This window comes from Marmota flaviventris, chromosome 14 (genome assembly GCF_047511675.1).
Source record: "Marmota flaviventris isolate mMarFla1 chromosome 14, mMarFla1.hap1, whole genome shotgun sequence".
NCBI lineage: Eukaryota > Metazoa > Chordata > Mammalia > Rodentia > Sciuridae > Marmota > Marmota flaviventris.
Window position 1 is genome coordinate 19,064,052 of NC_092511.1, and position 12,672 is coordinate 19,076,723.

At 52.5% G+C, this 12,672-nt stretch overlaps 1 long non-coding RNA gene across 2 annotated transcripts; it reads left to right on the forward strand.

Moving 5' to 3' along the window:
- The first annotated feature begins 2,810 nt into the window (after positions 1–2,810).
- On the forward strand, positions 2,811–12,404 carry LOC139701773 (uncharacterized). 2 transcript variants are annotated; one of them, XR_011704317.1, is made up of 3 exons: positions 2,811–2,985; positions 8,627–8,696; positions 12,145–12,404. It is a non-coding gene; the product is annotated as an uncharacterized lncRNA (long non-coding RNA). The 2 variants fall into 2 exon arrangements; XR_011704318.1 differs by lacking the exon at positions 2,811–2,985 and adding an exon at positions 4,482–5,088.
- The last annotated feature ends 268 nt before the right edge of the window (positions 12,405–12,672 follow it).

Here is a 12,672-nt window from a genome sequence, read left to right on the forward strand (position 1 = left end):
CAAGCAGCCACACACCACACGAACACAGATCTGCACAGACCTACATGCACGCACACTTCACCAAGTGGAGACAGCTAAGACACAAACACAAATCTCAGGTTGAAAACTGAGCTGAGATTTGGTAGTTTTTATGGGAGACATACTGTAGTCAAAAAGTCAAACAATTGACAATAAGCCCTCCAAGTTGAAGTAGAAAGGAATCCGTACTCTTTATTTACAATTAAAGCCCACTTCGGAGCAGCACAGTCCCAGTAGAAACCCAGTCTTGACAGGCAGGCCAACGGCCTCTGACACCTACTAGACACCAAGATGGAAGTGGACACGACTCCCAAGAGCAGTGCCCTGTCCGTAACTGCTAAAAGCCAGACACATGCTCAACTATCAGCAGTACATGCAGGGTAGAGGGGACCTCAGGCCAGTAAGCTAGAGGCCGCAGAAGTGGTGAGGGGCAGGAGCATGTCATGGTACTCAAGTGGCTCTTCTGACTCAGGCTCTGTACCAACTGTAGGAAGAACTGGGCCTGACCCTCCCCACAGTCCTCAACCAGGTCTGAGTGTTGTCAGGGCTTACAGTTCAATCCCAAACTCTAAGGCCTAGAATCTTAACGTAATAGCTCAGAACCCAAGGGTGGAGAGACAAGATCCATTTTCAATCTACTCTTTAGAGACAGCAAGGCTGCTCTCAGGTTCCCTTTTCTATTTGGTTCCGCACGGAGGAGCCTCTAAAGGAGCATGGGAAGAGCTGGGGTCTCTCAGGAAACCTAAGGAACTGACCTATAAGTAGGTGATGGCCACTGGACACAAGGACAGCAACAGTAGGCAAAAGAGAGTTGACCATAAACCTGCCTCCTGAGAGAGGGCAGGGACTTCAAGTAAGCTTCTTTTCATTCGCAGAATACCCAGGGAGGCTACACTAAATGTCCAACAGGAGACTCAGATCGGCCAGGCAAGATGCCTTCTCAAACTGATAGGGGACCTGGACCCACAGTGGCAGCCCAGGACACAGCTGTGGTTGAGGCAGCCTTGGTCGCCCAGAGTGCAAGCCAGGGTCTCATGGCTCATCCTGTCTTCCTGGCTGGCTTGTAAGAGGACCAACGGCAGAGAGGTATGAAAGTGATAGTAAAATATCCTTCATGGACTGAGGGGCTTACAGTAAATTGGACTCAGGAAGGAAGGAATCTCAGACATCACCCACACGCAGATTTCCACAGGAGCCTACAGAAGGACACACACATATGAGGTCTTAATGAAGCTGCAATCTCACACCCTCTGCAGAGTCGGATGTGACAAACCTGTCTCCCTGCAGCAACCCTCCTTTCCAAGGCCAACCCCCTGGGACGTCCTGCTCTCTCTCTTATACCTCCTCTCCAGGAAGTCTACCCTGACTACATCTGTGGTGAAAAACAGACCACTCCACCCCCATTCTGGGTCTGAAATTCCACCGCCAAAATCAGAGCCATAGAATTTCAAAGTTGGAATGGGCCTCCAAGCTCCAGTCCAACCCCCACCCCACAGAGGAATCCTGTCCGCAGACACCCTGACAGATGGCCACTGGCGGCCTCCCCTAAGCTCCTCCAGTCCTGGGAGGGCAGCCCTTGCTCTGTGGCAGGGTCACTCCTTGAATCTAGAAGGAATTCACCTCCCCTGAGGTCAGGCTCTCACTGAAGGCACTGGAGCCTCCATGGGATAAGAAAGCAAGCCCAGGGCAGCTGCATATTTGATGAGGAGCTGAACACAAGCGCCAAGGAGCAGGAGGAGAGGCTGGAGGGAACTTCAGGGCCCAGAGTAGAAGGGAGCCGAGGAAAGGGAGCAAACAGGTGGCACACTGGCTGCTTGGCTTAGCCTGGAGTCCCCCTGCACACCTACACATGCACACATTGTGACAGAATTGCCTGTCAACAGTCCCACCAGCGCCTCAGTGGAGCCTAGAGAAGCAGAGGGGGCCATCTTGCCCCAGAAACGCAGCAGGAACTCTAGCAACCTAACTCTCCAAAGGCAAGCAGCCCCTGCCAGCAGAGGGGATAGCCCAAAGAGGGTCTGCCTGACAGCTGGGCTCCCCAAATCCCACAGGCCAGTACTAACATCCCAGCAACTCAGGGAGAATAGTTCCCTAGGCTGCAGCTGTCACATCTGCCTGGAGGGAGGAGGCACACTGGAGCAGCACACTGGAGCAGCACCTGATCCCAGGATCCCTTCACGGCCTGCCCAGGAGGCGGTTCAGCCTCTGGCAGCCCAGGGTGAAACATGAAGACTGAACTGTCCCCAGGGATGCTGATGGCAGTCTCTGGGCAGGGCAGTGAGGGGCAAGCTGGGTCACAGGGCGGAGGGTGCTTCTCCCCGAAGTCTCCTGTTCCTGCTAGTTTGAGAGGAGGCAGTTACATGGTGGCTCCCGTCTCCAGCCCTTCCGCTCCTGCCTGACGCAGGCCTGAGCTGCCCAACTGGGTGCTGAACGCCATCTTGGGTCAAGGTGCAGCCACAGGGGGCTACACTTGGGAGCCTGGAAGAGAGCCCCTGAGAACTAGCCGCCCCCTACTTCTACCCAGGGTGCCCACACCTTGCACCTTGGCTTTGAAGCAGCGAGAGAGAAGGAAGGACAGAGGGGATTGTGAGAAGGGGGGAAACAGCAGAGGTGGGGAGGGAAGGGAGTGGGTGCCCCCAACAAGGCAGGCTGCAGGAAAGCAAAATGCAGTTTGGCAGCCGGAGGACAGCGGGCCCCAGCGTTGAGGGGCTGGGGGAGGCCGGGGGCGGGTCCTGGACACCGGCCAGCTTAGACCGCGCCGAAGGGGAGGGAGGGCAGGGCGGCCTGGGGAGCGGAGCCGGGGTGAGGGCGGGACACGGACCGCGGCCGCCTGCGGCTTGGAGCTCGGGGTCTCCCGGGGTGCGGGGACGTGGGGCCGAAGACCCCGATCCGCAGCCTCGTGAGGCCTCGTCCTTCACTGTACAGATGCGAAGCTTTCAAGGACACGTCTGCACCGGCCTGGCGGGGGTGCGTGTGCGTGAGTGTGTCCGCATGCCTGTGAGTGTGTGCGGGGGGGCTGCTGCAGGGGGCGACCCCGGCGTCCCCACCCGCGCGGTTCCCAGCCCCGATGCTCCCACCCCCGCGTTTTCCGGCCCCCGCGGCCGGCCCCGGGATCCTCGCCCGCCCCCGCCCCGCCCCCACACTGCGGCGCCGCCACCACCGCCGCCCCGGCTCCCACGGCCCGCAGCGGGGGCAGGGAGGAGCCAGCCACGACGCCCCCCACTCCGCGCCGCCCGGCCCTCGGCTGGAAGGTGTGCCCCCCGAATGGGCACTCTCCCCACCCTCGCTGCCCCTCCCAGATCTCCTGGAGCCCCGCACCCCCAGCCACAGGTGGCCAGAGGAGGATCGCTGCGCAGCGCTCCCCGGCCCGGCCCCCGGATCGCCCCCCGGCCCGCCTCCGGGGGGCCTCCCGGGTCCCCCGCCCCGCCGGGCCGAGGAGGGCCGGGAGCCGGGGGGAGGGGCGGGGGGCCGGGTCGTGCCAGGCTGCCATTTTCTGCCGCCGCCGCGGAGCCTGCGCGGGGCCCGGCCCCCGCCCCCTCCCTCACTCCCTGTGGGCCGCGGCGGGGGCCGATTATTCCGGGTCGGGGTCCGCGCCCTCCAGCGCCCCGGACTCAGGCCCTAAGCAGGGCCCCGGGGCGGGGGCAGAGCCCGGAAGGCGGGGGCGGTCGGGCCGGGGCCCCTGCGGCAGCGCGGAGCCGGGCACCGCGGCTGAGGCCCGCGGTGGAGAGGGCCCCCCGCAGCATTGTATAGACTTGAACTTGAGCCCGGAGCCGGGCGGGGGCGGGGAGGGGGGTACGCGCCGGGAGCGGGCAGGACGGGAGGGGGCGCCTGCCGAGCCCGCGGGGACATAAACAAACCCTCAAATCCCCCGCGCCGCCCTGGCCAGCCTGGCCCGCCGTCCCCGCCCGCAGCTCTGGCCCCTCCGGCGCCCGGTGCCGAGTTGCAGGGGTCCAGGAGCGTGCCCCGAGCCGGGCACTGCCCGCCACCGTGTCCCTCGCCCGGCCTCCCTCTTCCCAGCCCGCCTCCGGGCCGACCTCCCGGGCCGCCACCAGCGGCGCTCATTACCGTGTGGCCGGTCGGGTCGGGCCGGCCAGGCTGCGCGCCCTGGTGCCGCGGCGCCGCGTCCCGGCTCGTCCTCTGCTCTCGCCGCCGCCGCCGCCGCCCGCGCGCCCTCCTCCCTCCCGGCCCGCCTGCCTGCCTGCCTCGCTCGCTCGCTCCCTCCCTCCGCTCGCTGTCGCGCTCCCTCTCTCCGCCTCCTCCGCCGGGTCCCCCCCTCCCACCCCTTCTCTCCGCCTTCCTCCTTCCCTCCCTCCGGCCGCCCGCGGGCCCAGGCCTCCGCCCGCCACTCGCCCCCCGCGGCCGCGCTGGCCCGGGCCCCGGCGCTGCGGAGCCGGCCCGGGAGGCAGCGTCGGCTGGGGGGCCCCGGGGCGCCGCGGCGGGAGCGGCCTGGGCGTGCGGCCGGTCCTAGCGCCCTCAGTCTGACTTCCTGGCCTCTGCGGCCCCACCGGGGTCCCCGCACGCTACGAGACCGAGTGCCAAACCCCGCATCGCTTCGACGGTGCGCCGGGCCTGAGCACCCCGCCACTGACGCGCTCGCGACCACTCAGGGCCCCTTGGGTAGGAGCTGAGCCCAGGGCCTTGCTGCAGCCTCCCCCCGCAGAGCGCCCCGCTACCTGGCGCTGCTTCTGCGCTGGGTCCCCGCATCCAGCACTGGCCGCAGGGACAGCGGCCCCTCCTCTCCCGGGCCGGTGTCAAGTGCCTCCCCCCCGCAGCCCACTGAGCCCCCTGCGGCCTTCGCCCTGCAGTTCTCCCGACCTCCACCAGAGCCCACTGCACTCTGCCTGCCTCAGCACTGGGGCTGGGGACAGCAGCGCTGGCCCTTCCGAGCCGCAATCCCCAGCCAGGTGCCGCCGCCGGAGTGGCGTCCAGTCGTTTCAACAGGGCCAAGGTCGGCGCGCCAGCCTCCTCCAGGCTTCCCCAGAGGCTCAAGCACCTCTATCAGATGCGCTGCCTAGAAGAGAGTGAGCTCCCCCTACCTTGAGGTGTCCAAGTAGAGTTGGGTACCATCAGGTGGGCACTGGAAGACTGAAAGATCTCGTGGGGTGGGAGGTTGAACTAAATGACATTGAAAGGTCTCCCAGCTGTAAGATTCTGTGTATACCTACACTCTGCCCTCACCTCTTCACCGTGGAGGTTGTTCTCAATCCCCAGACGGCTCTCTGAGCTCCAGGCTTCTGACTTGGGGCATCAGTCTAATGCCACCAGCACAGCCACCTTCTGCTCATCTTTCTTCCAAAAGTCACCTCTAGGACTTGGCGCTGGGCCCTCAGCTCTTCAGCTACCTTGCATGACTTCTCTGTTCTGCCTATCCCTCCATAACCATCACCCACTATGCACCTGCATTGGGCTCCCTCCAGGCACTTACCATCCCACCTGCTGGGGCTACTGGAGATGGGTGTCCAAGGTCCTCACTGCCAAAGCTGGTTCTACTTTTCTCTTGTCACCATGTAACATCCCCTCACCTACCAACTTTGCCCTTTTTAGTGTTAAGAAAGAGCTAGTTTTGAAGAATACACAACTACTCTTTCATCTAAGAGAGCTAGTTTTCCTTCAGGAAGCCCTCCAAGTGTTTCCAGGTCTCCACCTGCCCCCCACCCTCAACCCCCAGGCCTCAAGACCTGAGACCCAGGCAACTGAATTGCCCTGGCTTTTTCATGTCACCCCCTCTGAAGTGACCACTCCAGGCTACTGATGCTAAGCTCTGCTATCCATGATCTCCACCAGGCCAATTCCAGAGACTCATAGTGATGCTCTGTGAGGTTAGGGACCACATCTCTCATCTCTGTAGCCCAGCATCTGATGCATAGTAGGTCCTCAGTGTACCTTGGTTGAATGACTATGTGAACTGCAGGTTTCTTTTCTTCATGGCTCTCTATATCAGGTTGGGCCTCCACATACTACATGATGCTTCCAACTTGGCTAAAGGGGAGGGCATTTTAGGGAAATGATTGACATGCCTCTGTACCTTTGTCAAGGGCTCATATAACAGTGCCCCCAAAGAGCAACAGTCACTTACTGTTTACCAAGTGCCAGCCACCTGACATGGCACTTTCCCCCTAGTCATCACTACCCTTTCAGGTAGTTTGAATTGTCCTCACTCTCCAATGAAAGAATTGAGGTTGGGGCTGGGGGCTGTGGCTCAGTGGTAGAGCACTTGTCTAACATGTGCAAACCCTAAGTTCAATATCCAGCACAGAAAAGAGAGAGAGAGAGGTGGCAGAATCAGGATTCAAAGCTAGGTTCGTCTGACTCTGAAATCACTACACCACAACACAACCACACCTTTAACACATTATAGTTGCTCTTATCAAACTGAAATTCTCAGTACCAAGATGGGCAAATGCATGTTACTATTACTAGGACTATTTATGATGACATCATTGGGAACCTTAGATGTGTGTGACTTTGGGTGTCTGTGTTGCTGGGGTCCACGTGGCAAGGTGAGGGAGTTTGTGTCCAATAAGAAGCAAATGTGGCAACAGGTTTGTTCAGACCCTGGCCCTGCTATCTTTAGTCCCAAGAGGAGGCATATCTGTGCCAGCTAGCCCTCCTCACTGCACATCACTCTGAGTTCAGCTCAAATTGGATTAATGTTTAGGCTCCTACACCCCCCACCACTTGTATCTGCCCCTCTGTGGACTTGCCAGAATAGTCAATTCTAGATACTGTGGGGTGAAGGGCAGTGGCAGTCTAGATAGACTAGGTTATCCTGCAGTAAGAACTCCAAATGTCACTGACTTAAAACCCACAAAATTCCTATGGAAAATAGTATAGTGGTTCCTCAGAAAAATTAAACAGAACTGCCATATGACCCGGCAATCTTTGGGGTATTTATCCAAAAGAATTGACAACAGACTCGAACAGATATTTGTGCACCAGTGTTCATAGCAACACTGTTCACAATAGCCAATAGAAACAACCTGAATGTCCATCAACAGATGAATGGATAAACAAAATGTAGTGTATACACTGAAATATTATTCAGCCTTAAAAAGAAAGGAAATTCTGACATATGCTACAACCTAAATGAACCTTGAAGACGTGCCAAGTAAAATAATCTACCCTCAGAAGGACAAATGATGTAGGATTTCACATACATGAAGTACCAAGAATAATTAACCTCAGGGAGACACAGTGGAATAATGGTTACCAGGAACTGGAGGGAGACAGGGATGGGGAGTTAGTGTTTAATGGGCCCAGAGTTCCATTTTGGAAAGATGAAAAAACTCTGGAAATAGATGACAGTGACATTTGCATGATGATGTGAATGTACTGAATGCCACCAAACTGAAAAATGGTGAAAATGGTAAATTTTGTGTTATGTATATTTTACCAAAATAAAACAAACAGAGCACTGGGCATGGTGGCTCATGCCTGTAATCTCAGCAGCTCAGGAGACTGAGGCAGGAGGATCACGGGTTCAAAGACAGCCTCAGCAACCCTGTCTCAAAAAAGAGGCTGGGAGTGTGGCTCAGTGGTTAATCACTCTTGAGTTCAATCTCTGGCCCAGTGGTTAAGTGCTGTTGGGTTTAATCTCTGGTACCTAAATAAATAAATAAGAATAAACACACACCAGAGTATAGTGCAACTGTAAATTTATTATGATAATCAGTAGAACTGGCATATGACTCAGTGGGCGAGGGCTTGCCTGCCATGCTTGAGACCCTAGGTTGATTCCCAGCACTAGGAAAAAAAAATCTATACGGTTCTTGTTCAATTCACATGTATCCTGCATATCTGCAGTGGGGTGGAGGTAGGAGGCTGGGTCCACTGAATATTCAGGGACCTGAGCAGTAGATAAGCTACCTTCTCATGGAGAGATCTGGAGGGTATCACTTAGAAAATAGACATTTGTCACTTGGTGACTAGAACCAGTCATTTGGTTCTATTTAACTCCAAAGATCCAGGAAGTAAATGCCACCATTGGCCTCAAAGATCCAGATATATTTACATCAGAGGCATCCTTCCAAACCTCTCGCCGACTTTGCCATCCTCCTCCCTGACTTCCAGACCTGGCTTACCTACCCAACCCTCCTGGTGACATCAATCTCACAGTGACTCACCACTTCAGTCATCTCAATGTCCTCTTCAGGTCCCTCCTGGGACTGCTACATCCGGACCATTGTTAGTGCAGGTTCTTCATCTGAACCTACAAATGGTGATACTTCTATCTTCCTTCCAGGGAAGATTGTTAAGCTAGTCAAGACTCTGTTGCAAGAGACAGCGTCCCAGCCTGGGCCATCTTACACAAAGGGACTAAGTTGTTTAGAGTTTAGACAGCTGGGATCGCAGGTTGAGTTTTCAAGAGTAGGAAAATCCAGGAGTTTTAATGGCACTTCCAGAGGGTGTGCTCATTCTCAAGATATTTCTCTCTCTCTCTCTCTCTCTCTCTCATATCACTCATATCTGCTTCCCACTGTGTCCACATCTACTACTTCACTACTTCAAACAAACCCCACAAAGCTTTGGAAGATGGTGGCCAGCCAGCAGGCTCAGGTTCCCCCAGCTTAGGGTTCTAATGGTAACAAACCACTTTCTTTTCCTTCAGGAAGCCCCCTGATGTCTCCAGGACATGAAGCTCCCAGTTCTTTAACATCCTCACAACCCTGAGCTTTAAGGTCTGAAACACACAATGTCCTTATTTTGTTTTTTGTTTCTTGGTCAGTGTTGCCTTCACTCCTGAGGCCATCCCTACCAGAAAAATCCCAAGAATTACTTCAGTTTTTTCTGGCTTTGGTCAAAAGCCCACCCTGAACCAAGTTCTATGGCCAGTGGGATGACATGGATCACATATCCATCCCTGGAAGTGGATAAAAGACATGACACATTGGGATGTACAGAACCAGTCAGCACCCTATGAATCAGGGGTGGGGTTGTTCCCCAAAGTGGCAGCTTATCCTTCTTCAAATGCACTTTCAAAAATGATCCTGCTACTTGACAGTGAGTGGCTGCACAACATTGTGACTGTACTAAATGCCACTGAATTGCACACTTTAAAATGGTTAATGTTATGTGAATTTCATCTCAATAAAAAGATATTATTTGGGCTGGGATTGTGGCTCAGTGGCAAAGTGCTAGTCCAGCAGTATGAGGCCCTAGGTTCAATCCTCAGCATCACATAAAGATAAATAAATAAAATAAAGGTATTGTGTCCAACTACAACTAAAAAATAAATTTTAAAAAATATATGATTTGTAATGCTCCTGCTGATATAAAGAACCCACCCCATCTGCAACCTCTTTCCCAGAGAAGGCTAATCCAATCCCGGCCGACTCTAAGATCAAGATCTCTTGAGTAATGTGCATTCTTGTCCATGAGGTCTCCATGTGGCTTCTTGTCATCCTGTACCCTGTGGTTAAATTATCAATTCAACCACCCCAAAACACCAAATATACAATGGTGTGAAGGAAATACATTATCCAAATGAGGACAGACTTTGGAAAAGAGAAGATAGGAAAGAACGCGCAGGGCTGCTGTCCCCTGGCCGGCACCATACCTGCTGGCAGGGTGGGCGGGGCTCCTCTTGGCAGTGGAGCCAGGTCCTGTGTGACTTCCTAGTAGTATCTCTCTGGTTCATTGTCTGTAGCTGCACCTGGGGGCTAAAGGGAAGAATTCCCTTTAGGGAGTTCCTGCTCACTCCTCCTGGGGATTCCTTCAGAGGCTGAGTGTCCCTGGGGCTGGAGACCACTTCTTTCAAACCCTATCCAAATGCTAGTCAGCCCATTTCCTGGGAAGTTGTGTTAGTCGGCTTTCTATCACTGTGACAAAATATCTAAGATATACAATTTAAAGGAAAAAAAGGTTTATTTTGGCTCACAGTTTCAGAGGTCAGTCCATGGTTGCTTGTCCCTGTTGCTTTGGGTCTGTGGCAAGGCAGAACATGAGAGTGGACAGCACATGGTAGAGTGAAGCTGCTCACCTCATGGTGGCCAGGAAGCAGAGAGAGACCAGGAGCTGGGGTCCCAATATACCCTTCCAGGGCATCCCCCAGTGACCTAACTCCCTCCAACTATGTCCCGCCTCCTAAAGTCTCCTCATCCTCCCAATAGCACCACCAGCTGAGGACCAAGGCTTCAACGTTTGGTTCCCAGCTTTTTTGTGGGGTGGGGTGGGGTACAGGTACTGGGGATTGAACCCAGGGGCACTCAACCACTGAGCCACACCCCCAGCCCTATTTTGTATTTTATTTAGAGACAGGGTCTCACTGAGTGGCTTAGTTTAATCCCTCACTTTTGCTGAGGCTGGCTTTGAACTCATGATCCTCCTGCTTCCCGAGCCGCTGGGAATACAGGCGTGTGCCACCACGCCCGGCTTGGTTCCCAGCTTTGGGGGGACATTTTGACACAAATCATAATAGAAGTCCACAGACTAGTAACTAGAGTTTTCCAAAGACTCAAAGACACCAAGTTAATTACTCGGCATGCACCAATGTTGGGAGAATTAAAACAAGGAGTCGGTATGGAAGTCCTTTGTCCCCCATAAAATGCCATATTGTCGTTCACAGAGGAAATCATAAAGACACAAATTCATTCCATATGGTTTTATATGTGAATGTACAAAGTCCTTCTCTTCAATTATTTTTATCCTCTTTATTGCGTTTCTCACAGCAGCTTCAATAAATGTTCCCTCACTTCTAAGCTGTTGGTTCAGCCCCTTCCCCAACAGATACCTCAGCCCCTGCCTCTCAGCCAAGTAGGAGCCTTCATCCTGTAAGAAAAATAGAGGTGGAGCTGGGGGCAGGTCTCAGTGGTAGAGCACTTGGCTAGCTAGATTAGTGAATAGAGGTAAAATGTGATGTGAGATATATATATGTGTATATATATATGTGTGTGTGTGTGTGTGTGTGTGTGTGTGTGTGCGTACACCCATGCATTTGTGTGTATATCTCTCCGCACACATGTATATGTGTATGTTGGTATATGTTCCCTTGTTGTCCCCTGAGAAGGCTTGAAATCAATGAAATCTCAATAGCAATGAGCACACCTCTTATCCAGATCTTGGTTTCTAAATACCATCTTTACTAAAAAAAAAAACTGAGTCAGGTAAGGAACAACCTGAGCTCAGAATATGTCACATGTAAAAGTAAAGAAGTAGTCAAACAATGATGGGATACAGAAGGGTCTCCCACTGGTGGAGCACCAAAATAAATAACAAGAATATCAGATTTGAACCCACAGAGCCAGGTGCCATGGCACAGACCTATAATCCCAGCAATTCGGGAGGCTGAGACAGGAGGATTGCAAATTCAAGGCCAGCATGGGTAACTTAGCAAGACCCTGTCTCAAAATAAAAAATAAAAAGAACTGGGGATGTAGGTCAGTGGTAGAGCACCCCATGTTCTATCTCCAGTGCATGCACGTGCACACACACACACACACACGCACAGATTCCATACAGACAGCAATAACTGTAGTAGTATGTTGTTTAATGAAAGAGACATGTTCTGAGAAATGCATCATTAGGCATTTTTTTGTGGGGGGCACACTTTTTTATTGATTTCTTTTTATATATGACAGTGGAATGCATAACAATTCATATTACACATATAGAGTACCTTTCATTAGGCAATTTTGTTGCTGTGCAAACATTGCCAAGTGCACTTATATAAACTAAGATGGCTATGATATAATCTGGGTGATATAATCTTATGGAACTACTGTCATATATGTGTCATATATGCCATGTGCTATTGACTGATTTGTGGCCTACGACTGTAATGAACAAGACTACAGGTTTAATGAGGAATGCAATATTCATGTAGTCTCAAAGTACTTCCCCACAAAATGCATATTAATTACAAAGAGGAAGAGAGTAACTTTACAATGGAAAAGATGGGAACATATCACTTTAATCAAGTGATCAAAATCAAAGTTAATGTCATCAGTCAGGTCATCATCAAAGTGGTGCACTAGGGGCTGGAGTTATAGCTCAGTGGTAAAGTGCTTGCCTTGCACGCAGGAGGTCCTGGGTTCGGTCCCCAGCACCACACAGAAATAAGCAAAAATAAAGATATTGTGTCCCTCTACAACTAAAAAATATATATATTTTTAAAAAATGGTGCACCAGCCAACAGGATACCATAACGACACAGCAGCATTTCTGTGATGTGCCACCACAGGCGTATCTGAATCTGATCTTGAGGAGACATCAGGCCAACCTAAGATGAGGGCTATTCTACAGATGAGCTGATTTGCACCTTTCAAAAGCGTCAAGGTCAAGAACATCAAAGAAAGGTTGAGAAACTCTTCAATATTGAAGGAAGCTAAAGACGCATGAAAACAAAAAGTGCAAAAAATAAATGAAAAATAAAAGATAACAAAGTATGATCTTTTTGTTATAAAGGACATTATCTGAACTACTAGAGAACCCAAATGGGCTCAAGGGTTAGATAGTAGTAATGGACCAATGTTACTTTCCTGATTTTGATGTTTGTACTATAGCTATGAAAGAGAAAGTCCTATTTGCAAGAAAAATATGCTAAAATTTTTTGGCGGTCGGGGGGGATGCTGGAGTATCTGGTTAACAACTCGTTGACAAATGATTCAGAAACAAATAGTACTTTGTACCATATCTGCAACTTTTTTGTAAGTTTGA